We start from the raw sequence: 25,334 nt of genomic DNA, 5'->3' as shown, positions 1-25,334 counted from the left end.
CACATCTGAGGCAAGCTTACTGCTGTCTCACTCCGCGGGAATAACAATATTCCGAAGGGTTTGTAATTTTTCTTGGCAAATGAACTTCAGTTAGTTACGATTATTATTTCATGAATGAATTCAGAAATATAATAAACAGTTCCATATCGCGTAATTAATAATCGAAATTTAAAATATGTCAAATAACTCTTAATTGCAAATGTTTATGAAAAGAAAAATAATTTTAACTGAACATTCAAAGCTAGTAGGTGTCGATTATAGCATCCAAAATAAAGTGTTGTTGTTGTTGTGTTGTTGTTGTCTTCAGTCCAGAGACTGGTTTCATGCAGCTCTCCATGCTACTGTATCCTGTGCAAGCTCCTTCATCTCCCAGTACCTACTGCAACCTACATCCTTCTGAATCTGCTTAGTGTATTCATCTCTTGGTCTCCCTCTACGATTTGTACCCTCCACGCTGCCCTCCGATACTAAATTGGTGATACCTTGATGCCTCAGAATATGTCATAGCGACCGGTCCCTTCTTCTAGTCAAGTTGTGCCACAAACTCCTCTTCTCCCCAATTCTATTCAGTACCTCCTCATTAGTTATGTGATCTACCCATCTAATCTTCAGCATTCTTATGTTGCGCCACATTTCGAAAGCTTCTATTCTCTTCTTGTCCAAACTAGGTATCGTCTTTGTTTTTCTTCCATACTTGGCTACACTCCATACAAATACTTTCAGAAACGACTTCCTTATACTTAAATCTATACTCACTGTTAACAAATTTCTCTTCCTCAGAAACGCTCTCCTTGCCATTGCCAGTCTACATTTTATATCCTCTCTACTTCGACCATCATCAGTTATTTTGCTCCCCAAATAGCAAACTACTTTACTACTTTAAATGACTCATTTCCTAATCTAATTCCCTCAGCGTCACCCGACTTAATTTGACTATATTCCATTATCCTCGTTTTGCTTTTGTTGATGTTCATCTTATATTCTACTTTCAAGACACTGTCCATTCCGTTCAACTGGGTGTCTCTGACAGAATTACAATGTCATCGGCAAATCTGAAAGTATTTATTTCTTCTCCATGGATTTTAATACCTACTCCGAATTTTTCTTTTGTTTCGTTTGCTGCTTGCTCAATATACAAATTGAATAACATCGGGGAGAGGCTTCAACCCTATCTCACTCCCTTCCCAACCACTGCTTCCCTTTCATGCCCCTCGATTCTTATAACTGCCATCTGGTTTCTGTACAAATTGTAAATAGCCTTTCGCTCCCTGTATTTTACACCTGCCACCTTTAGAATTTGAAAGAGAGTATTCCGGTCAACATTGTCAAAAGCTTTCTCTAAGTCTACAAATGCTAGAAACGTAGGTTTGCCTTTCCTAAATCTATCTTCTAAGATAAGTGGTAGGGTCAGTATTGCCTCACGTGTTCCAATATTTCTACGGAATCCAAACTGATCTTCCCCGAGGTCGGCTTCTACCAGTTTTTCTATTCGTCTGTAAAGAATTCACGTTAGTATTTTGCAGCCGTGACTCATTAAGCTGATAGTTTGCTAATTTTCACATCTGTCAACACCTGCTTTCTTGGGGATTGGAATTATTATATTCTTCTCGAAGTCTGAGGTTATTTCGCCTGTCTCATACATATTGCTCACCAGATGGTAGAGTTTTGTCAGGGCTGGCTCTCCCAAGGCTGTCAGTAGTTCTAATGGAATGTTGTCTACTCCCGGCGCCTCGTTTCGACTCAGGTCTTTCAGTGCTCTGTCAAACTCTACGCAGTATCATACCTGCCATTTCATATACGTCTACGTCTTCTTCCTTTTCCATAATATTGTCATCTAGTTCATCGCCCTTGTATAGACCCTCTATATACTCCTTCCACCTTTCTGCTTTCCCTTCTTTGCTTACAACTGGGTTTCCATCTGAGCTCTTGATAGTCATACAAGTGGTTCTCTTTTCTGCATCTCTAATAAAGTGTTTCCTTTTCATAAATTTTAGCTTCATATAGAACATACTGTGTATAATATTACATGAACATTATCAGAAAAGCAGCTGAGATAATATTGACCTGAACAAAATTAGAAAAATAATAGTGGTATCGATACTTGCTGTTGAGGAAAAGTAATGCTGGAGGAGCGTGTCACGTTGCAAGCGCTACTGAAGATGTACGTGTAGAGAATACCAGCGCGAGACGGCTGGCTGTATGAGGGCAGCGCTAGTCCGGCTCCCGGCTCTCGTTGTGAGGTGAGGCGGGGACCGCTGTCCACCAGTATGGCGCTGTGTGCGGCTCGCAGGGCCGCCCTTGACCCGGAGGTAGATTGGCGGGATCAGCCTTCAATGCCGGCCGGAGACGGCCACAATGGAAGCCGGGCGTGAGCGCGTCCGCTGCTCTGCGAGCAGCACGGAACACAGCGGAGCAGGCGAACGGGGCCGAGCAACGAGTAGAGTAGGGAAAGGCAGGGCAAGGCAAGGCAGAGCGCATCCGGCGGCCAGCGCGTCGAGCGAGCAGACCTCTGGCCCACGAGCAGCTGACGAACTGCCTAACCACGTAAACACCCCGCTACACGTAAACCAAACGTATTTCCGTAAACAGGCCAGCGCAACATCGCCTGCCTCCTACAGTGAGGCGTGCCACGTCCACCCCGTTTATTTTACACATTGTAACACCGAAAATGCAGGATGCATGATATATATACAGGGTGTTACGAAAAGATACGGCCAAACTTTCAGGAAACATTTCTCAGACACAAAGAAACAAAATATTTTATGTGGGCATGTGTCCGGAAACGCTTACTTTCCATGTTAGAACTCATTTTATTACTTCTCTTCAAATCACATTAATCACGGAATGGAAACACACAGCAACAGAACGTACCAGCGTGGCTTCAAACACTTTGTTACAGGAAATATTCAAAATGTCCTCCGTTAGCGAGGATACATGCATCCATCCACCCTCCGTCGCATGGAATCCCTGATACGCTGATGCAGCCCTGGGGAATGGCGCATTGTATCACAGCCGTCCACAATACGAGCACGAAGAGTCTCTACATTTGGTACCGGGGTTGCGTAGACAAGAGCTTTCAAATGCCCCCATAAATGAAAGTTAAGAGGGTTGAGGTCAGGAGAGCGTGAAGGCCATGGAATTGGTCCTCCTCTACCAATCCATCGGTCACCGAATCTGTTGTTGAGAAGCGTACGAACACTTCGACTGAAATGTGCAGGAGCTCCATCGTGCATGAACCACATGTTGTGTCGTACTTGTAAAGGCACATGTTCTAGCAGCACAGGTACAGTATCCCGTATGAAATCACGATAACGTGCTCCACTGAGCGTAGGTGGAAGAACATGGGGCCCAATCGAGACATCACCAACAATGCCTGCCTAAACGCTCACATAAAATCTGTGTTGATGACGTGATTGCACAATTGCGGGCGGATTCTCGTCAGCTCACACATGTTGATTGTGAAAATTTACAATTTGATCACGTTGGAATGAAGCCTCATCCGTAAAGAGAACATTTGCACCCAAATGAGGATTGACACATTGTTGGATGAACCATTTGCAGAAGTGTACAGTGGAGGCCAATCAGCTGCTGATGGTGCCTGCACACGCTGTACATGGTACGGAAACAACTGGTTCTCCCGTAGCACTCTCCATACAGTGACGTGGTCAACGTTACCTTGTACAGCAGCAACTTCTCTGACGCTGACATTAGGGTTATCGTCAACTGCACGAAGAATTGCCTCGTCTATTGCAGGTGTCCTCGTCGTTCTAGGTCTTCCCCAGTCGCGAGTCATAGGCTGGAATGTTGCGTGCTCCCTAAGACGCCGATCAATTGCTTCGAACGTCTTCCTGTCTGGACAATTTCGTTTTGGAAATCTGTCCCGATACAAACGTACCGCGCCACGACTATTGCCCCTTGCTAATTCATCATCAAATGGGCATCTGCCAACTCCGCATTTGTAAACATTGCACTGACTGCAAAACCACGTTCGTGATGAACACTAACCTGTTGATGCTACATACTGACGTGCTTGATGCTAGTACTGTAGAACAATGAGTCGCTTGTCAACACAAGCACCGAAGTCAACATTACCTTCCTTCAATTGGGCCAACTGGCGGTGAATCGAGGAAGTACAGTACATACTGACGAAACTAAAATGAGCTCTAACATGGAAATTAAGCGTTTCCGGACACATGTCCACATAACATCTTTTCTTTATTTGTGTGTAAGGAATGTTTCCTGGAAGTTTGGCCGTACCTTTTTGTAACACCCGGTATATATTAATAGTATGTAAATATTTGTAATTTAAATGCATTCTTTTAATAAGTAAAGACACTGCTTCACTGTATGTGTACATTTAGGTAGAAGTCTGTTGACGTTTCATTGTATTTATGTCTGTTTTCCTGTGAAACTTATAAGCTCTGGGAAAAGTCATAGAGTAAATATCTCTGGAGTGAGCATTGCGTTCTGCGCATGTTGTTAACATTAAATCAGGCTTGTCACGTGTTTTCGGGACTTCGCTGTGCGTGTGTGCTTTCCGCAGAGTTTGAAGTTTATGATATCAAGAGTTTTTGTTGTATTTTCACCGTTTGTTGATAGTGTAATAGCCATGGTGAATTAGTGTTGTTGCTACGGATGCAAAGAAAAATATGTGAAGAGAGGGATAGTAACTTTTCATGGGTACTATGTTTAAAAATTTCGAGACGCATTGTAATTATGGCTTGATTCTGTAGACCTATTTTTCTACGAATTTACGACTATATAATATATATTATGGCTCGTACAAAAGGTTACAAACAATCGCTTCCTCTCGTAAATTCGCTAGTGGAACAGGAAAGGGAATGGTTGGTTGTTTCAGCAAATACTATCCTCCACGCATTTATCAGTGACTTGTCGATTATGTACATAGATTTGAAAGACGGCTAAATTCAATAGAGTGGGAGTCTGTAATTGTCTTCGTATAATATGTGCGTCCAAACCTATTTGTTTACTATAAAGTTACAATAGGAGACCATGTTAAGTGTGTCTAGGACATGGACAATGATTATGTGTGATTTATATTTTAGTTTCCCGAAGGATGAACAACGAGTAAAGATGTGGCTTCAGAAAATAAGGAGGAGTAATTTTGTCCCCACAAAATATTCCAAAGTATGTTCAAAACACTTTGTAGAGGAATGTTTAGACAGAGAAAAATTTGGATGTATGTGGCTGAAGGTAGATGCTATACCAACTATTTATAATTTTCCACAGCACTTACTATTAATTTCTGGATTCAGTTTAAATACATTTTCTGCACAAATCAAATAAAAAACGCAATAGTGTAACTAATCAAAGTACACATTCATCTTCTTTTGTGTATTTTGCCTTCAATTTATTTTCTTCACCATTTGATTAAGAAGCGTAAAACATTAGGAAACATGTCCCCAAACTCTTTCATTTGTGTCACTTTGCACTTCCCTTAATGGTGTTATATGGGTTGACTGTTACATGACCAACTGTATTTGCTTTACAGTACATTTATTCTCCGATCGCCTTTTCCCCCCTTCTTACTCAGTCTACTATTTATTTAATAAACTGGGTGCAAGTACGTAAAATGCATTAAATAAACACTTTAAAGTGTCACCAGAAAGAAAAATTGTGCTTTAGGTCGCTAAAACGAGAAAATAAATTCTCAGAAATAGCAGAAAAAAAGGACGAATTAGCAGGGATATAATCGCTAATGTGTGGCAAATTTGGTGTTTTTCGGACACTTGCAAAAGTACTAGCGTACTGCCAAGTTGTTTTGCAAGACTATCACTGCAAAAATGTACGTCAGGCTCTGTAATACTATAAAGTGCCGTATCATACCGAAAACTACCAAAAATCGAGTGCATCTGAACTGTGACACCTATCGCAAAGAAGCAGAATGCAACCTTGCCCTTAAAAGTTACGTAGCTGGTTTATTCCTGGTACCAAGTGGATACAGTTAAAATGTCTGCGCAACATATATAAAAATTCACGACACGTACGAAAAGAATCCCTCTGTACTAGAGATGTAGTGACATTTGAAACATACAGACAAACACACGACGTCCCGAGAACACGTGACCAGGCCGGCGATGTATGTTGACAACACAAAATCTTTTCTCCGCATGTGAACGCTCACTCCAGAGATATTTACTCTATGGGAAAAGCCAAAGGAATTGTTATTTGCATCGACTAGCAACGATAATAGCAGTGCTCGTGCGTTGTAAAATCTTTGGGTAGGGGGTTGTTGCGCAGAGCGCGCGGTGAGAGCGAGAGACGGGTTCCAGCGCGGAAGTGTGATGTTAACGCTCTCGCAGTAGAGACTACAATTTCGGCGGCATCATGTACGCGCGCCGGCCAGATGAATAGTAGCAGGAGGAAAGACAGTGGACGGGCGGAAGAGGCTGTATTAATTACGATTGCCCGTTCCTGTAATTAGCAGTGGCCCCACAAGATGCTACCGTCTTCAACAACAGCAGCAGTTCCAGCAAAACAGATTCGTCGTCGGCTCCGAGTTCGTCGCGCGCACAGCACTGAAGTAAGACTGTTCATTGGTAAAAAGTATTAACGGCTAACCCAGCAGCATCACTGAATGTGATTTGATTAATGAACTCCAATTAAATAATAATCAATTAAATTCAGGGCGATTGTGTCCTCATTGCCCGCAGACAATGTTACCAAGCAGGGTCCTTGTTCTCTTTTCTCCTTATATGCGAACCGAAGTTTGAGAATCTATCACTGGAAAAAATTCAAATATAAAGAAAATGCACAAATTAAGAGTGCGGAAGTTTTATTTATGTTACATTTAGCTTGGAGCACATGGCTGTTTGGTTTGGTACGTATTCTAGTGTTTAATTCTGTTCAAGTCAGTAAAAAAGGCTCAGTTGTTCAGACAATAATATGAAATCCAATTTGAAAAGTCAGTAACTGCAAAGTAAAAAGGGCTTGCCTTTCTCTAAATTTCTTTGGTGACGTTATGTTGTGGTCTCTGAAAGTCATTGGTCACGCAACAAAGTTCAATACTAACATACTAATATCGAGAGATAACTGCCAGTCGTTATACCACGCATTTATTTTCTGCAAATCCTCACTGATTTGTTCACATCTTTCGTGTAATACTACTTTCCTGTAGACTACAGCGTCATCGGCAAATAATCTAAGGCCGCTGTCAATACCATCAACCAGATCGTTTATGTAAATCGTACAAAGCAGCGGACCTATTACACTGCCCTGGGGCACACCTGAAGTTACGCTTGTTTCTGTTGAAGTCACCCCGTTCAGGACGACATTCTGCTCCCTGTCTGTTAGAAAACTTTCTATCCAACCCCATACGTCTTCGGATAGACCTTAAGCGCGCCCTTTATTTAGCAAGCGACTGCGGAACTGAGTCGAAAGCCTTTCGGAAATCAAGGAATATGACATCAACCTGGGAGCCGGTATCTAGAGCCTGTTGTATATCATGCATAAAGAGGGCCAGCTGTGTCTCGGATGATCGCTATTTCCTAAAACTGTACTGGTTTCTGCAGATGAGCTTCTCAGAGTCTAGAAAGGACATTGACATTATGTCTGAGAAAAAATATGTTCCATGATTCTACAACAAATCGATATCAGTGAAATTGCCCGGTAATTATTTGCAACCGATTTTCTACCCTTTTTATAGATTGCTATGACCTGGGCCTTCTTCCAGTCCTGTGGAACTTTCCGCTGTTCCAATGATCTCTGATAGTTTATGGATAAGAATGGTGCTAAAATTGTAGCATAGTCAACATAACACCTTACGGGATACCGTCTGCGCCAGATGCCTTCCTGGCGTGTAAGGATCTTATCTGTTTTACAATCCCACATACACTAAGCACTATTTCAGCCATCCTTTCGTTGGAATGCGGATTGGTACTGAAGTCCTCTACCGTAAACGAGTTTTCGAAAGCTAGGTTTAGAATTTCGGCCTTCTGATTATCATCACCAGTTACATAACCCGTACTGTCAGCAAGAGAAGGTATTGAATTCTTTGTAGCGTTCATAGATTTTACGTACAATCTGCTACAATGGGAGGTTATCAAGATTTAAGTGAGTTTCAACGTGGTGTTATAGTCGGCGCACGAGCGATGGGGCACAGCATCTCCGTGGTAGCGATGAAGTGGGGATTTTCCCGTACGACCATTTCATGAGCGTACTGTGAGATCTGGAATCTGGTAAAACATCAAATCTCCGACGTCGCTGCGGCCGAAAAAAGATCCTGCAAGAACGGGCCCAACGGCGACTGAAGAGAATCGTTCAGCGCGGCAGAACTGCAACCTTCCCGCAAATTGCTGCAGATTTCAATGCTGGACCATCAGTAATTGTCAGCATGCGAATCATTCAACGAAACATCTACGATACGGGCTTTCCGAGCCGAAAATCCACTCGTACACCCTTGTTGACTGCACGTCAGAAAACTTTACGTCTCGCCTGGCCCCCTCAACACCGAAATTGGACTGCTGATGACTGGAAACATGTTGCCTGGTCGGGGGAGTCTTGTTTCAAACTTTATCAACCGGATTAACGTGTACGGGTATGTGGACATCCTCGTGAATCCATGGATCCTGCATGTCACCAGGGGACTATTCAAGCTGGTGGAGGCTCTGTAATGGTGTATGGAGTGTGCAGCTGGAGTTATATGGGAACCCTGAAACGTCTAGATACGAATCTGGCAGGTGACTTGTATGTAAGTATCCTGTCTGACCACCTGCATCCGTTCATGTCCATTGTGCATTCCGACGGACTTGGAGAATTCCAGCAGGACAATGCGACACCCTACAAGACCAGAATTGCTACGGAGTGCCTCCAGGAACACCATTCTGAGTTTAAACGCTTTCTCTGGCCACTAAACTCCCCAGACACGAACATCATTGAGCATATCTGGAATGCTTCGCAACATGTTGTTCAGAAGAGATCTCCACCCCCTCGTACTCTTACGGATTTATGGACACCCGTGCAGAACTTATGGTGTCAGTTCCCTCCAGTTCAGGCATTACTCGAGTCCATGCCACGTCGTGTTGCGGCACTTGTGTGTGATCGCGGGGGCTACTCATGAAGAAAAGAGGCGATTAAAATTAAGCATTTTTTGATAATTCAGCTTGTGGTAAGTTCCTATGGGACCAAACTCCTGAGGTCATCGGTCCCTAGGCTAATACATTACTTAATCCAACTTAAACTAACTTACACTAAGGACAACACACACACACTCATGTCCGAGGAAGAACTTGAACCTCCGATGGGTGGGGGTGGGGGGTGGGGGGGAATCGCGCGAGACGTGGCTAGGCCCCTCACACCGCGTGGCTGCCCCGCGAGGCATATTTTTACTGGCAATATTTGGTACTCAACACAGAATTACACTGTTAAATATTTTATTCCAAAACATTGTCAGTTTATAAAAAGCTGCGTTCAACGTCAGCTTTTGTAACGAGTCTTTTTCTCCCGTGCATTAGAGTATCCTTCTGTTAACGCGGCAGTTACACTTGATACCAAATGTTGAACAACAATCACGTGACCATCGTGAATGGGAAACACAATGCATCCAATCGTTAGTTTTCTTAATTTTGTAATAGATTTCACAACACCAACACGTTCTCTTCATCCCATTGATAAATGTTATTTTCGTAGCCTTCTGCAATATCTTTATCTGTTTAACGCTGTGAGCTAGTTGTAGTATTTTTCCTTCTCAGTCTGCTCTTCACTAGCATTTCCCTTTGGTGACCATTTTGTGGCTTTTTTCTGTTTCTTTTCTGATCCCTCTCTCTCTCTCTCTTTGCAATTCCAATATTTTCGGGTTAATTTAGCCATTTGGTTTAGAGTTACAGGCTTCCTCTTGAAATTCGTGGTTTTATCAATAAAAGGTACAAGTGATATTTCTTCGAAAACATTTTTATGTGTTGGTTTAAGGGTAGTGTGTTTTGAAGTGATATTGTTTGAAGTTTTAGGTTTAGTAGGAGGGAAGCCGAAGTTGTTTCAGTGAAAGAATTTGACTTAAGGTGAATAATTCTGCTCTTTTGGAGGGTTTAGTATCTGTAGGTCTTCTGATGTGCTTTGAAGTGGTCGGTTGTCCTGTGCGTGAGATACTTCTCTGCCGTTTGTTGGCATAGACCTACCTTCCGACAAATAAGCGTAATATGGGACTGCAGGCATAATCAGTGGGATTATTCCGCATGCCTTCAAACTAAGTTTAAATTTAATTGCGCTCCATTTTTTCCACAGTACGGCAAGTGGTCCATTTCTCCCAAATAACACTGGTCCGACCCTCTCGATTGTCTGGAGACTTCTATCTGCAGGTAGCGAACTCTGCGGCCATTTAAAAAGCTGCATCAGTATTACGCAAACTAAGCCTAAATGCTAAAATCATGTAACCACACTATAAAACTTTTCTGCTTACAAAGCAGAAAATGTGATTTTTCTCCAGAAGTAACACAAAAATAACAGCAACACTTTTGCACCAGGTTTCTTTACCGAAGAGATTCCTCATAACTAGCGGGTGCTGCTCTGTAGCGACGCATTTGTGAAGTACCTCACCTGTCCGTCTTACCCGGTGGTCCAGCTCTTCCGCACCTACCGTACATTTTTGTTTATTTGCAGCATGATTGACCTCTTTTCTGTCTTATAGACGCGGACACGTGAAGCATTTTCCTTTTCATGATCTTCCAGTAGCCACCATCTTCGAACTGTTGGCTACTAATTCCACAGCGTGCCATGGCTTGTAGAACTTCATTTTGGGGGCGTAGGGTTGTTGATTCCCCTCTCCATATAACAAAATTTTTATCAGGACTTCCTTCCATTTAGTTGGGACGTTACCGTGAAAATTATTGCTCCTACATCTAATATGTTTGCGCATAAGACAAAATACCCTGTTGTTGACGTCTCTTCCAAGTGTATGTACTTGACTTCTGGTCAAGAGACTCCTGATACACATTCACTATACAGGGTGTAAATTTCAAGTTGACAAACCAGAATAACTCGAAAAATAAGCTTCACACAAAAAAAAGTGTAGAATCCAATGTTGATTATTTCCCGTGGGGGGGGGGGGGGGGGGGGGGACGGGACATCTGCTGGTGCTAAAATTAGCCCGCCACCCCAACACCCTGGCGCTGTAATTCAAGAAAATCCATTTTTGCGTGGAAAATGGTTAGGGGTGAATAAAAAATACTTATTTACTTCGTAAACAGAACACAGCATGTTGTTCTCAATGGAGAGACGTCTACAGACGTTAAAGTAACCTCTGGCGTGCCACAGGGGAGTGTTATGGGACATTGCTTTTCACAATATGTATAAATGACCTAGCAGATAGTGTGGGAAGTTCCATGCGGCTTTTCGCGGATGATGCTGTAGTATACAGAGAAGTTGCAGCATTAGAAAATTGCAGCATTAGAAAATTGCAGCGAAATGCAGGAAGACCTGCAGCGGATAGGCACTTGGTGCAGGGAGTGGCAACTGACCCTTAACATAGACAAATGTAATGTATTGCTAATACATAGAAAGAAGGATCCTTTATTGTATGATTATATGATAACGGAACAAACACTGGTAGCAGTTACTTCAGTAAAATATCTGGGAGTATGCGTGCGGAACGATTTGAAGTGGAATGATCATATAAAATTAATTGTTGGTAAGGCGGGTACCAGGTTGAGATTCATTTGGAGAGTCCTTAGAAAATGTAGTCCATCAACAAAGGAGGTGGCTTACAAGACACTCGTTCGACGTATACTTGAGTATTGCTCATCAGTGTGGGATCCGTACCAGGTTGGGTTGACGGAGGAGATAGAGAAGATCCAAAGAAGAGCGGCGCGTTTCGTCACAGGGTTATTTGGTAAGCGTGATAGCGTTACGGAGATGTTTATCAAACTCAAGTGGCAGACTCTGCAAGAGAGGCGCTCTGCATCGCGGTGTAGCTTGCTGTCCAGGTTTCGAGAGGGTGCGTTTCTGGATGAGGCATCGAATATATTGCTTCCCCCTACTTATACCTCCCGAGGAGATCACGAACGTAAAATTAGAGAGATTCGAGCGCACACGGAGGCTTTTCGGCAGTCGTTCTTCGCGCGACCCATACGCGACTGGAACAGGAAACGAAGGTAATGACAGTGGCACGTAAAGTGTCCTCCGCCACGCACCGTTGGGTTGCTTGCGGAGTATAAATGTAGATGTAGATGTAGAATCTTAGCCCCAGCAGATGTCCCCCTCGAAAATAATCAACTTTGGATTCTACACATTTTTTCGTGTGAAGCTTATTTTTCGAGTTATTCTGGTTTGTCAACTTAAAATTTACACCCTGTATAATAATGTCGTTTGTACGTCTTTTATCTACAGTTGGGTTGTCTGCCTTAGCTACATCACACGTTTGTTCTCTTTTCGCCACACAATGTGCAAGTGTCAAATTGTATTTCAGACGAAAGATGATAATAAACGTTCCCAGTCCATGGAAGCCTTCATTTCGAGTTGAGTGATTGCTTAGTCACAATGTCTCTTACTCGACAAGATGGAATTTTCGTGATACTGTGTACTGGTATCCTGCTCATTGGAGGCAGCGATTAACTCTGCTGAGTTCCATCAAGACCGATAAAGAAGTCAGCAGTTGTGTAGTCTGTATCATCTAACTCTTCAGTGCTTTTTTCACCTGGGACGATTGAAGACGTGGGTTCATTGTCCTGGTGACCATCAGTGTCTGAATCTCTGCTTTCTTCTTGATGAAAGAAAGCTTCATCTTCAAGATACTCAGTAACAATTGATTTGAAGTTTTGATCGCTTTTGCTGGCTGCAAATGCTCTTCTGTCTTTAAGGACAGTATGGTATCGGATTACGTTCCAATTAACGAAAAATAGTATTATAAGTACTTATTCTGTTTATGAGACAAAACTTACATTCATCTGAAAGAGTTTTGGCATTGAAAAATAAACTTGTTTTCAATTGAGGACTGGCATATAGATTTTGCTTCTGAGCTCTCAGTGAAGAGTACAATTGTGCCAAACTGACAACCGTTATCATGCAAATGTTATTGTTGTGGTCTTCAGTCCAGAGACTGGTTTGATGCAGCTCTGCATGCTGCTCTATCCTGTGCAAGCTTCTTCATCTCCCAGTACCTACTGCAACCTACATCCTTCTGAATATGCTTAGTGTATTCATCTCTTGGTCTCCCTCTACGATTTTTACCCTCCACGCTGCCCTGTAATACTAAACTGGTGATCCTTTGATGCCTCAGAACATGCCCTACCAGCCGATCCCTTCTTCTAGTCAAGTTGTTTCACAAATTTCTCTTCTCTCCAATTCTGTTCATTACCTCCTCATTAGTTATGTGATCTACCAATCTAATCTTCACCATTCTTCTGTAGCACCACATTTCGAAAGGTTCTATTCTCTTCTTGTCTAAACTATTTATCGTCCACGTTTCACTTCCATACATGGCTACACTCCATACAAATACTTTCAGAAACGACTTCCTGACACTTAAATCTATACTCGATGTTAACAAATTTCTCTGCTTCAGAAATATAAATAAATATACATAAATATAAATATAAATGTAAATACAGTACCTAAAATTAGCTGTTTCGCTACGTGGTCTAAAAGACGCCTGTAATGCATTATACTAGTAGGACTATAAAATGTATAAAGTAAAATAATTACTTTTACGTCCAACAAACAGTTTTCCTTCTGAGCAAATCCAGTTGAATTCCAAGTGTTACCCGGCACATCAACTAAAATCAATAAATTTTAAGACAATTTTTGGACAGAATGAAAGGTTCCCTTGTCTAAAGGACACTGTTACACATACAAGGGTTAATAAAGATAACATATGACCTCAGGCTTGCTATGGAAAGACAAGAGGTGACTATCATGTGATTCTTAGACATTAGCAAAACCTTTGACACTGTCGACTTATTTGTCAAACTTGGCCTCCTGAATTTCTCTCCAAGCGCAGTGTAATGGTTTCTGTAGTACGAGACGTCTCGCCAACAATGCGTCGTGTCCGGCATTGTAAAGGAGACAGGCAGTATCAGGCGCCCCCTAAGATTCGGTATTAGGTCCTATACTCGTTTCATTGTATGCTGCTGACGTATCGTCAGTATAATACACTAAATGCATTCCCTATTGCGAATAATGATAACCATAAGCTGTAGAATGGAGTGACAATGAAAATTTGTGCCGCGTCGGGACTCGAACCCGGACTTGCTGCCTAACGCGAGCGGTTGCCTCACCGTATGGCTATCCGTGCATGACTCACGGCCAGACTACAAATTAGGTAGACGCATGGTCGGCGACATATAGAAGTTTGGCTATGGCAGTGAATCGTGCACGGTTAGCCAAATGGTAAGTCGATCGCTCGCGGTATGCGGGTTCGAGCCCCGATCCGGCACACATTTGCACTGTCGTCATTCCATTCTAAAGCTGATGGTAGTCATAATTCGCTATTGGGAATACATTTAATGTATTTCATGACGGATGCAGTCCCCGCAGTGCCTGTTCCTTTGGAAATGCATGCACGTGTAAAACAACTTTGTGTCGCAATCAGAGTAACATAGACACTGCAGTACCGTATCGTCAATTTCGTCCTACAGCAAATAACACATATACGCTGATGTTCTCCATTTCTATGTAACAAGGAAAGTTCCCCAGTGATGGGATAAACTTTTTTAAACCATCTATAGTGATGTACTTTAAAACCTCAGATATCACAAATGGTTCAAATGGCTCTGAGCACTATGCGACTTAACTTCTGAGGTCATCAGTCGCCTAGAACTTAGAATTAATTAAACCTAACTAACCTAAGGACATCACACACATCCATGCCCGAGGCAGGATTCGAACCTGCGACCGTAGCGGTCGCTCGGCTCCAGACTGTAGCGCCTAGAACCGCACGGCCACTCTGGCCGGCGCAGATATCACACCATACAGCCTTTCTCCCTGGTTGGCCCTCATTTACGAGTAATCGATGAAAAAAAAAATTCTGAATTTTGCGTGACGCTCAGTACCTTTAAACAACTATTACTGTGTAGACTGCTTGCGTGGTGTAATTGATAGGGTAAGCACTATGTATGCAAAATGTTGTGGGTTTGAATCACATCAGATGCTTCAAATTAAAAAGAAAAATTTTATCGAAATGATATTGATCACTATTTTTATTCAGTTGCTTAGTTTACATGTAATATTTTATTTCCATTCCCGTGTCACATTTTAATCGCCCTATGGACTTTCACATTTTTGTATCATTCTTTCTCCACTTGGAATTTTTAGGAATTTATGAATGTGAATTTAATTATATTTATGTACTATAGTATTTGGAAATGTTGATCTGTCGGTTAAAACACAAAAGACGAAATAATCTTTGTATGTTTACTGTGCAACGGTGCAAAAAGTGTAGTGTTCGTCACAAGATGTGCACTTTTATGGTAATCGTCATACAAACATTTAAAACATAGCCTCTTCCTATTGTACTGAAGACAAAATAACGCAGATCAAGATTTAAACGAAAGAAGGGTTTGAAGCAAAATGAGAAATAGAAATAATGACTGCAAGAACATGTACGAAAAAATAAGTTGGTACAATGAAAGAAATGAAATCGAAATTGATACATAAAATTAAGCAAAATCGCATGACTCAAGGGGGAAAAGCTTCATAAGCAGAAAAATGAGAGCAAATGAAGAACTTGATATAATGATTAGAATCATATGACATTACATTTAAACTACATTAAAATTACATTGAAACTAATTAAATGAATAAAAAGTAATCATCAAAGTGATTTTGATAATGATTTTAAAAAAATTGTAGGCGTGCAACAAAAACCTAGCGAAAGTTGAAAATATCATACTTTATTTACTTGATGACTAATTTTAGACCGGAACCAATTTTGAAATCGTCGTAACTGATAGTCAAAATGGTATATCCGAAAATGGAAAAATCCCATCAAAAGTATATACATATTATTAAGTGCAAACGAACAGTTCAAGCCCATACAGATTTCTTCCGTCACTGCCAAGTGCTATCCATTAGATGGGGTGCACTTGCCAAGTCTTTTTTTTTTTTGTTTAATGAAAGCAGATGTAAGTATTAAACCTGTAAATATTATAAGTTTAAATTTAATTCATGTACATAATTTTACTGTTTATTGACTGAGGATCATTAAAATTAATGAAACTCAAGTTTTTATAATTTCATTTTTGTAATGTGTTTATCTGACATGTTCCACACCCAGGAGGATCCCCTCTCTTGTGGGTCTATGGAATGAATAATTAATCAAATCAAATATGACTGGTACTCTTCAACTTTGATGTCGTACATTGCCCTTTGCCAAGTTGCTTTTACCGCCTCCTCATCATCATACCTGTTCCCTTTTAGCGATTTTTTCATTCGTAGGAATAGAAATAACTTCCCTCATTATGTTACAGAGCTTTGTGTTACAGAACTGAATAACATCTCCAGTTTCCAAACACATTTGATGATGTATCCACTGAAGCGACAATAACGCCAACCAGTATTCCGGTATGCACATTATACACCTTTACATCCTTCCTTCCAGCCAGATGTTCCTCATTTGCCAACGTTCTTATCTGTTGCAGTCTCCATAAATTTTACTTCATGAGAACTCGCTATGTCAGAAAATATCTATTTTGCATGCCTATAAATTCTTTTTAATCTGGCCCTTTCACTACTTTATGCACCTATAAAGTCCTTTTATACCTGTCATTATTATTATTATTATTATTATTATTATTGGAAGCAGTAATAAAAGTACAGAGTCGCAGGAAACGATATGTTTGTTGTAAAAAATGTATTCATGAAACTTTTTACAAAATTCCTTCAGTCAGTTTCAAAGTGCTCTCTATTAGATGCGGTGCACTTGTCAAGCCGTTTTCCCACTGTTAGAAGCATGTCTCTACCGCTCCATCTTTGATATCGTACAGTGCCTTTCGCGAAGCTGTTTTTACCTCCTCCACATCATGATACCGCTTTCCTTTAGCGCTGTTTTCAGTCGCGGGATAAGGAGAAAGTCGCAGGGGGCTCGTCTGGCGAATATCGAGGGTGGAAAACGACATGCCATCCCTGAGATGGCAAATAGCGGGTCGCTCTTAAGGCTGTGCGTTGTCGTGATGAATGGACTGCCACCTATGGCAGTGTGGCCAGTGGGCACGAATTCCCGTTTCGAAATTCCACGAACCTCAAAAAAGACAATGATCATCCACTTCACGTCCCACCTCACTTGCATTGCTTTTTTTGGTTTAGGAGAGTTGGGAGTCCTCCACTGAGAAGATGATCGCTTCGTTTTTGGTCATACCCGTAACACCACCTCTCATCGCCTGTGATGACTTTGTTCACAAAATTTGGATAACTTTCACTCTCTGTTTTCAAGTCTTGGCACACTTTCACACACATGATTTTTTGCTGATTTGTGAGAAGGCTCAGAGCAAATTTAGCGGCAACATGCCTCGTGTGCAAATCCTCACTCAAAATCAACTGGCACGACGTCTCACTCATCATGAAACGGTGACCCTCCTTGATTTTTTGACGGATTTTTTTCAATGTTTTCCTCGTTTCGCTATGTTGCAGGACGTCCAGAAGGAGGTTGGTTTTCAACACTATTCTCGCCACATTGGAAGTGCCGAAACCAGTCGAAAACTTGTGTGCAGCTCATAGTATCTTTCTGGAAAGCCTCTTGAAGCATTTGGTGAGTCTCCATTGACATTTTTTTTAAACAGGACAAAAAATTTCAAATTTTGTTCTTTTAAAGCTGCCATAACGACTTTGCAAGAGAAACACAACACTACACTCCCATGTTCTTCTACACATTGAAAAATTATTATCTATCCACCTCTTCTTCGTTCTTCCTAAAGATCTGGATAATAAATCATCATTAATTTTGGTATTCCATTCTCTTCCATTCTTTTGTCATGGTCCTTCTAAATGTTCCCCTCGTCATAATTTCAGCTCTTGTCTCATATCTGCATTCCCTGTGTTGTCGGACAGTGTGTAGCCAGCTACTCTCTTTTCGGATCGTATTGCCGATGCTTGTATTCTTTGTTAATTTCTTTTTTGTTACAGTTCACTTCGGTATGTCATGGTGGGTACTTACTTCTTTATGCGGAACCTGAGTATAGTTTTCGTTCATACTTTAGTCCTGAGGATTCTATTGGCTGTTCGGATAATGTAATTAAATCATTCAACTTTATTTTGTTTGTCCATTTCTGTCATAAATGAGACAGTATTTTCTAGGATTTGACCTAGTAAACTCTTTGTATTTTCTAATCATGTATTAACATTTTTCTGAGAATTGGTTCCTGACCCCTGAACAACGTAGCTGCTGTTTCCTTTCAATTTAGTTCTTTTGCATAAAATATGAGCATCTGTTATGAATGAGTTCTCAGTATCAGCAGTCGCAATGAATCATCAGCAAAGAGTGATATCATAGCATAGTTCCTTTCGTTGAAGCCGTAAGTCTAAAAACTTAATTTACTTACAAAGGGGTATCAAAGAAACGGAATTATTTTTTAAAAGCTATAATTTTTCAAATTTGTTTACAAAACAATCTTTCCGCCTTCAAAATATTTGGTATTACAACTAATACATTTGTCCCACCGATGCTTTCACAGTTTGAAACATTTTTTGTGATCGTATTTACAAATGGCTGATAGCTCCTCCCTTGTTTTTTCCACCTCTTGAATATTGTCAAATCGGCGTACTTTCATGCTCCTTTACAAGAGAGAAAATAAGGAAAAGTCGCTCAGAGGCATGTAAGGCGATTAAGGTGCGTAGGGCAGCGGAACCATGCAATTTTTAGCTAAAAACTGCCTAAGAGAGATGTCTACGTGTGCAGGTGCAGTCTCGTGTAAAAGAACCTGTTTCACGTCTACCACAAATACGAACTTTATGACGAACACTGTTGGGTAATCTTCTTAAATGTTCCAAATAAAAGGTTTGATTGACGGCCCTATCGGGGGAACAAACTCTGAGTGAATTTCACCCGTGGCATCAAAAAAGCAAATCTGAATTTTTTGATGTTAGGTTTACCTTGACGACATTTTCGGACAGGGTGACGATGACGACTTTCATTGACTTGACTGTTGCTTTGTTTCTGTGTCGTAACCGTCGCACCATGACTCATCAGTAGTAATTATCTCTGACAGAAAAGCTGGATCACTCGCTGAACCGTGCTCTAAGATAACTCACTGATCTCTGACAGTTGATCAGTTGCCTGTCGACGGTCTGTGGCCACAAGCTGTCGAATTTTTTTCAATATCTTCGTCGATTCCGGCAGTTGGTAGACGTCCAGAACGAGGCTTGTCATCAATCGACATGTCGCCGTTTTTAAATCGAGTAAACCAATCGTACAGTTTAGTTTTTCCAATAGCGTCATCTTGGTAACCTGTTTTCAACTCAAAACAGTTTCAGCAGCGTTTTCACCGAGTAGAAAACAAATTTCACATCTGCACGTTGTCTACTTAAACTTTCCATCATAAAAAACGAAACAAGAACACAACAGCGCTTGCAAAAACACTCACGGCAGATGAACAGAAAAAGCCAGGTCGACAACACAGACAACACAGGCGACAGTCAACTAGTACAGAGATGTACTATGCACGCCTAGCAGTAGAGATGCGTACTACACAAGCTCCGTCCACGGCAATGTTGTTCCGGTTTTTCTTTCTTTGTTACTACTCCTACCCATTGCCTTGATTCGAAACAGAGGGAACAAAGGCTATCTACAGCTTGTACTGAAACCAGGCTGCATTTATAGGACTCACACGTGGAAGAAAAGCAGTGGTCGAGAAGGACTAACTTTTGTATTAAAGCTGTCTGGAGCAAACCGTGCTTAAATCAAAGCACACTCTGCATTAGAGGCAGTGCTGTTATTAAGACACTGACATATTGGGGAGAATGGAGTTTGATGTATAAAGCCATTCCGATTTATGTTTCGCGATGCCTTCCTAAACAACGAGAGGCAAACGCCTTGATTCTTAAAACGAACCAGTGCTGCCTGTTTCTTGCAGTATTGCACGATCTCGGTCTTACACCATTTTTACACTACTGACCGTTAAAATTGCTACACCACGAAGATAACGTGCTACAGACGCGAGATTTAACCAACAGGAAGAAGATGCTGTGATATGCAAATGATTAGCTTTTCAGAGCATTCACACAAGGTTGTAGACGGTGGCGACACCTGCAACGTGCTGACATGAGGAAAGTTTCCAACCGATTTCTCATACACAAACAGCAGTTGACCGGCGTTGCCTGCTGAAACGTTGTTGTGATACCTCGTGTAAGGAGGAGAAATGCGTAGCATCACGTTTCCGACTTTGATAAAGGTCGGATTGTAGCCTATCGCGATTTGCGGTTTATCCTATCGCGACATTGCCGCTTGCGTTGGTCGAGATCCAATGACTGTTAGCAGAATATGGAATCGGTGTGTTCAGGAGGGTAATACGGAACGCCGTGCTGGATCCCAACGGCCTCGTATCACTCGCAGTCGAGATGACAGGCATCTTATCCGCACGGCTGTAACGGATCTTGCAAGCACGTCTCGATCCCTGAGTAAACAGATAGGGACGTTTGCAAGACAACAACCATCTGCAAGAACAGTCCGACGACGTTTTTCAGCAGCGTGGTCTGTCACCTCGGAGACCATGGCTGCGTTTACCCTTGACGCTGCATCACAGACAGGAGCGCCTGCGATGGGGTACTCAACGACGAACCTGGGTGTACAAATGGCAAAACGTCATTTTTTCGGATGAATCCAGGATCTGTTTACAGTATCATGATGGTCGCATCCGTGTTTGGCGACATCGCGGTGAACGCACATTGGAAGCGTGTATTCGTCGTCACCATACTGGCGTATCACCCGGCGTGACGGTATGGGGTGCTATTGGTTACACGTCTCGGTCACCTCTTGTTCGCATTGACGGCACTTTGAACAGTGGACGTTACATTTCAGATGTGTTACGACTCGTGGCACTACCCTTCATTCGATCCCTGCGAAACCCTACATTTCAGCAGGATTATGCACTACCGCATGTTGCAGGTCGTGTACGGGCCTTTCTGGGTACAGAATATGTTCGACTGTTGCCCTGGCCAGCACATTCTCCAGATCTCTCACCAATTGAAAATGCCTGGTCAATGGTGGCCGAGCAAGTGGCTCGTCACAATACGCCAGTCAATACTCTTGATGAACTGTGGTATCGTGTTGAAGCTGCATGGGCAGCTGTACCGGACACGCCATCCAAGGCTCTGTTAAGACTCAATGCCCAGGCGTATCAAGGCCGTTATTACGGCCAGAGGTGGTTGTTCTGGGTACTGATTTCTCAGGATCTATGCACCCAAATTGCATGAAAATGTAATCATATGTCAGTTCTAGTATAATATATTTGACCAGTGAATACCCGTTTGTCATCTGCATTTCTTCTTGGTGTAGCAATTTTAATGGCCAGTAGTGCAAATATCTACGACATGAAACCACCGTACATTCAACATACAGGATGATTATAATTAAACTATCGCTACTTGACTCATTGTAGATGGGAAACTACGAGAGTTGGAACTTTAATAGTGGAAACTATTTATTTACACCTCGTACAAAATAGATACGTGTTTCAAAATTTTACTGACCTTCAAAGTAGTCACCACCATTGCGTATAGCCCGTTGCCAGCGATGTGGAAGTCGTAGGATACTCTTAGCAGTGCCAGTTGTGGTGACAGTTCGAGAAGCGCGGTCTATTGCCCGACGAATTTGTATCAGTTCCGAATCGAATGCCGTGAAGTGTTTCCTTCAGTTTAGAAGATTTGAAGTAACGAGGGGATTCAGCGGAGTGCAGTAGGTGGTATAGCATTTAGCAGCCCCATGAGTCAAACACATCGGTAACAGCTTGCACTGTACAAGCTTGAGCATTGTCCTGTAAAATAACGGTCAGGCCCTGCAAGAAGTGTCAACACTTATGTCTCTACACTGCTCATTTTAGGAACACAACATACGACCAGCTTTGAGACGGAAGTGATGACACTTTCTGCAGGACCAGACCATCATTTTGCAGGACAATGCTGAAGCACGTACAGTGCAAGCTGTTACTTATTTGTTTGTCTGATTGACCTGCCAAGTGCTATACCACCGACTGATCTCCCCTGACTTAAGCCCTCGTGAGTTGAACTCGATTTCTAAACTGAAGGAAGCACTTCACGGCATTCGCTTCAGAACTGCTACAAATTCGTCGGATAATAGACCGCGCCGCTCGAACTGTCAACACAATTGGCGCTGTTAAGAGTATCCTACGACTTCCCCGTCTCCCGTGTTGTGACCGCATATGCCTATCACTATTGCCAACCTGCCTGACAGTTTTGTTAACAACGTAAGGTCATAAGACTTTTCCACACGATGTGCAGGTTTATTGTTGCTGAGTCTAAGACTGACATAGCAGCCAGAAGGTACCGCACAAAAGTGTTCTTTGGCATTTCATTTTACAATGATTATACGATACTGGTCTCTCTGTAATTATGAATATTCTGTCTGAAACGCATGTGTGGTTGCAAAGATATATTTCTACCAATACTAATGTGTTTTTCGTAAATATGAGCTGACTGTATGGTGAAAGTTGAAGGCCAATAAATGCAGTTAAAAAAACTGCCGGACATTACTCTCTAATTTCTCAAGGATGCACAGAGGTTCTGCGACACACACACACACACACACACACACACACACACACACACACAGCCACACACACAAACTTCGTCTTTTTCCTTTTTTGTGATGCGCACAACGTATTTTCATGGGCAAGACAAAATGACGAGTGAACAACTTGTGTAATAGAAATGCATTTCCAACTGCAGCGGTTGCGCTTTCGACTGATAAGGCAGCAGTGAAGTACAGATTACGGAAAGCGCTTTTAAAGATAGCGTCTGTGCGTGTCGAACAGGCTGCCACTTGCATGCAACACAGCCGAGCAGATAGTGAGGTGATTACGCTATTCCTGTGTGCAAGGTGCATTCTGTTACATAATCACGTACGGCGTACCCGTTCTCTGTAGTAAAACTGGCCAGCGTGCGCAGAGGTATGCGAAAACTACGATTACCATCTCTTTAACACTTTCAGACCCTCTGGCTACAGTTGTGTGCAACAGAAGAATATTTTCCCGGAGTAAACTTGAGGAACACATTTCTGAATATTCATCCTTTTCGTCACGTGCAAGTGCTGCCAACTGCTGGACACCATTATGAAAATATCAGCAAGTCGATGATGCAATACGCACCAGCTCATGACCACCAGAACACACGGATGTGATTGGTTCACTATATTCCACTGCATAGCTGAATATTATTATTCTTATTTTGTTTGGTAATTATTGAACCATAATTTCACTATTTATTACAATAGAGAATACTTCGCAGTTAGTTACTTTAGTTAATAAAATGAAACCAAATGTAGAAAGAAGGTATGTTTTGAAAACGGGTACATATTTTTGTACAAATCTTGCATCTAAAATCATTACAAAATCACCGAAGAGCGTTGCCGTGTAAAGAAAAGTCTTCCTTCCTCCAGAAAAAATTAAGATCTGAAAAGGGTTAAAGTGGAAATACGGGATAGTAGTGTATAGCAGAAGTGAAAGTAAACGATAAACGCGAAAAATAAAGGACCTAAAATTGACCACTCGTACACAGTAACAAATGGCAAATAATCGTATTGTATTACTATTCTCTATAAAAAAAAAAGCTGTATCACAACATTTACGACACAATTACATTCGTTCCTACAAATACAAAAATGAAAGAAAAAAACACACTTGAACAGAGGTTTAACACTTGACAGATTACACTTAGGTGATTTAAAACACTACATTTTCTTTATTCTTTCCTGTAATAAAGACATAAATCGAACAAGGATTGAAAAAGATTGACTCCTTGAGCTTCGAGATACATGGAATCAAAGTATTAAATTATATAGGCAAATGAAAGAAAACTTAGTGCATCCGCTGCGCGCTACTTTTCTCGAAAAGTGGTTAGGTATACTGCAAAAAATCTGCAGTATTCTCCTGCTAATTCTAATTTTTTGAAATTCTTCTCTACAATCATGCTGTAGTTGGGGATCATACCACTATTTACACATTACGTATAGTCAGGGCTAAAGGGTGAAAATTGCGTTTGAAGAACTTCTATCTTTGGTGTTAATTGTCCATTTTCAAGGGCTAAAGGCAGATAAAGGTATATTACGTAGACTTATGCAACAGATTAGCTGCTTTCCATTCTTACTGTAAACTATGAACTAACGATGAAATTTTTAACTTTTCTCCATATATTATACAGCAAGTTCGTTGGGCTTTTCCCATTTTTAATCTTTCAAAGCCAATGGAGCTTTGTACTATATTGCTACCGCACTTCCGCAAAACATTTCCTGGCTAGGGAAAGTGAGAAATTACCAAATAGACCATACGAGACAAATCTTGCACAGCACATGTATACCATCTAAGAAGCCACGCCATATAGTAATAGATAAATTATTATATCAGCAATGCTGTAGTAGTTCTTATGCCATGTGTTTGTTGCTCAGTGTTATTAAAACAGCAGTGGTTGCATTTTCCCATTTTCTATAATGACGTAATATTCGAAATTTAACGAATAAGAATTACTCGGCATTTAAAAAGTTTTATTGTCACGAAAAATTTTAGCACAGCCGATGCGATTAAGTGATATTTCCGTTTTTATCCACTTATTAGTAAAAAAATAAAAACATCTGTCATAACCGAGACCATACAAATACCGCTTATTCAGAACCAAAACATCAGTATCGGTTTTTCCCATCTCGAAGAGGCAGTGAAATCTCCTGGGCACCTCAGTTACCTGAAATCTCTGTCGTTTTCACCTATGGGGCAAACTGTTGGGCTGGGTGTACTCAGATAATCTTAATGCACTAGAGTAGCTACAACAGAAAAATAAAAACGCTATCGCTGCGGTCCCTCAACCACAGTGCCTACGCAAATTTACAATTTTGGTAAATGGAGTATGTCACCAGTGGCCACTTCCAGCATCTTCTGTGGTGATCATTGACAAGGGTCAGTCCCGCCTTGCTCTTACGAGCCCTACGCACGAACGAGCCAACCAACCAACGAATTGGGCATGCGTAGCTCTGTTAGCCAACTGACCGAGCAACTTTTCATATCGGCCGGTTGGTCGGGTATGACCATCCGATAGCCGAACCCCTCACCACCGCTTCTCCCTAAGCCCCACCACCATTTCAGCCTAAAAATTTCGCCGTGTGTAGCGCTGTCGTGCCAACTGCCTGATTGAAGTTCGTCAGCTGTCTGGGCACGAGAAATATTTTCACACAA

The 25,334-nt window shown here is 41.6% G+C and overlaps 1 protein-coding gene across 3 annotated transcripts in view; it reads left to right on the top strand.

The window, feature by feature from the left end:
- Positions 1-25,334, top strand: part of LOC124551019 (retinol-binding protein pinta-like) — a 259,822-nt gene that overhangs the window by 28,430 nt on the left and 206,058 nt on the right. Inside the window, exon 2 of one of the 3 annotated variants that reach the window (XM_047125867.1) lies at positions 17,575-17,589. The exons of 1 other annotated variant lie outside the window; for it this stretch is intronic. The gene's annotated coding sequence lies outside the window, so the exon portion shown is untranslated. Of the gene's footprint in view, positions 1-17,574; positions 17,693-25,334 lie in introns of all 3 variants that reach the window. One more of the 3 variants, XM_047125866.1, reaches the window with a different exon arrangement.

Source organism: Schistocerca americana, chromosome 9 (genome assembly GCF_021461395.2).
Source record: "Schistocerca americana isolate TAMUIC-IGC-003095 chromosome 9, iqSchAmer2.1, whole genome shotgun sequence".
NCBI lineage: Eukaryota > Metazoa > Arthropoda > Insecta > Orthoptera > Acrididae > Schistocerca > Schistocerca americana.
This window is presented reverse-complemented; position numbering and strand designations above follow the sequence as displayed.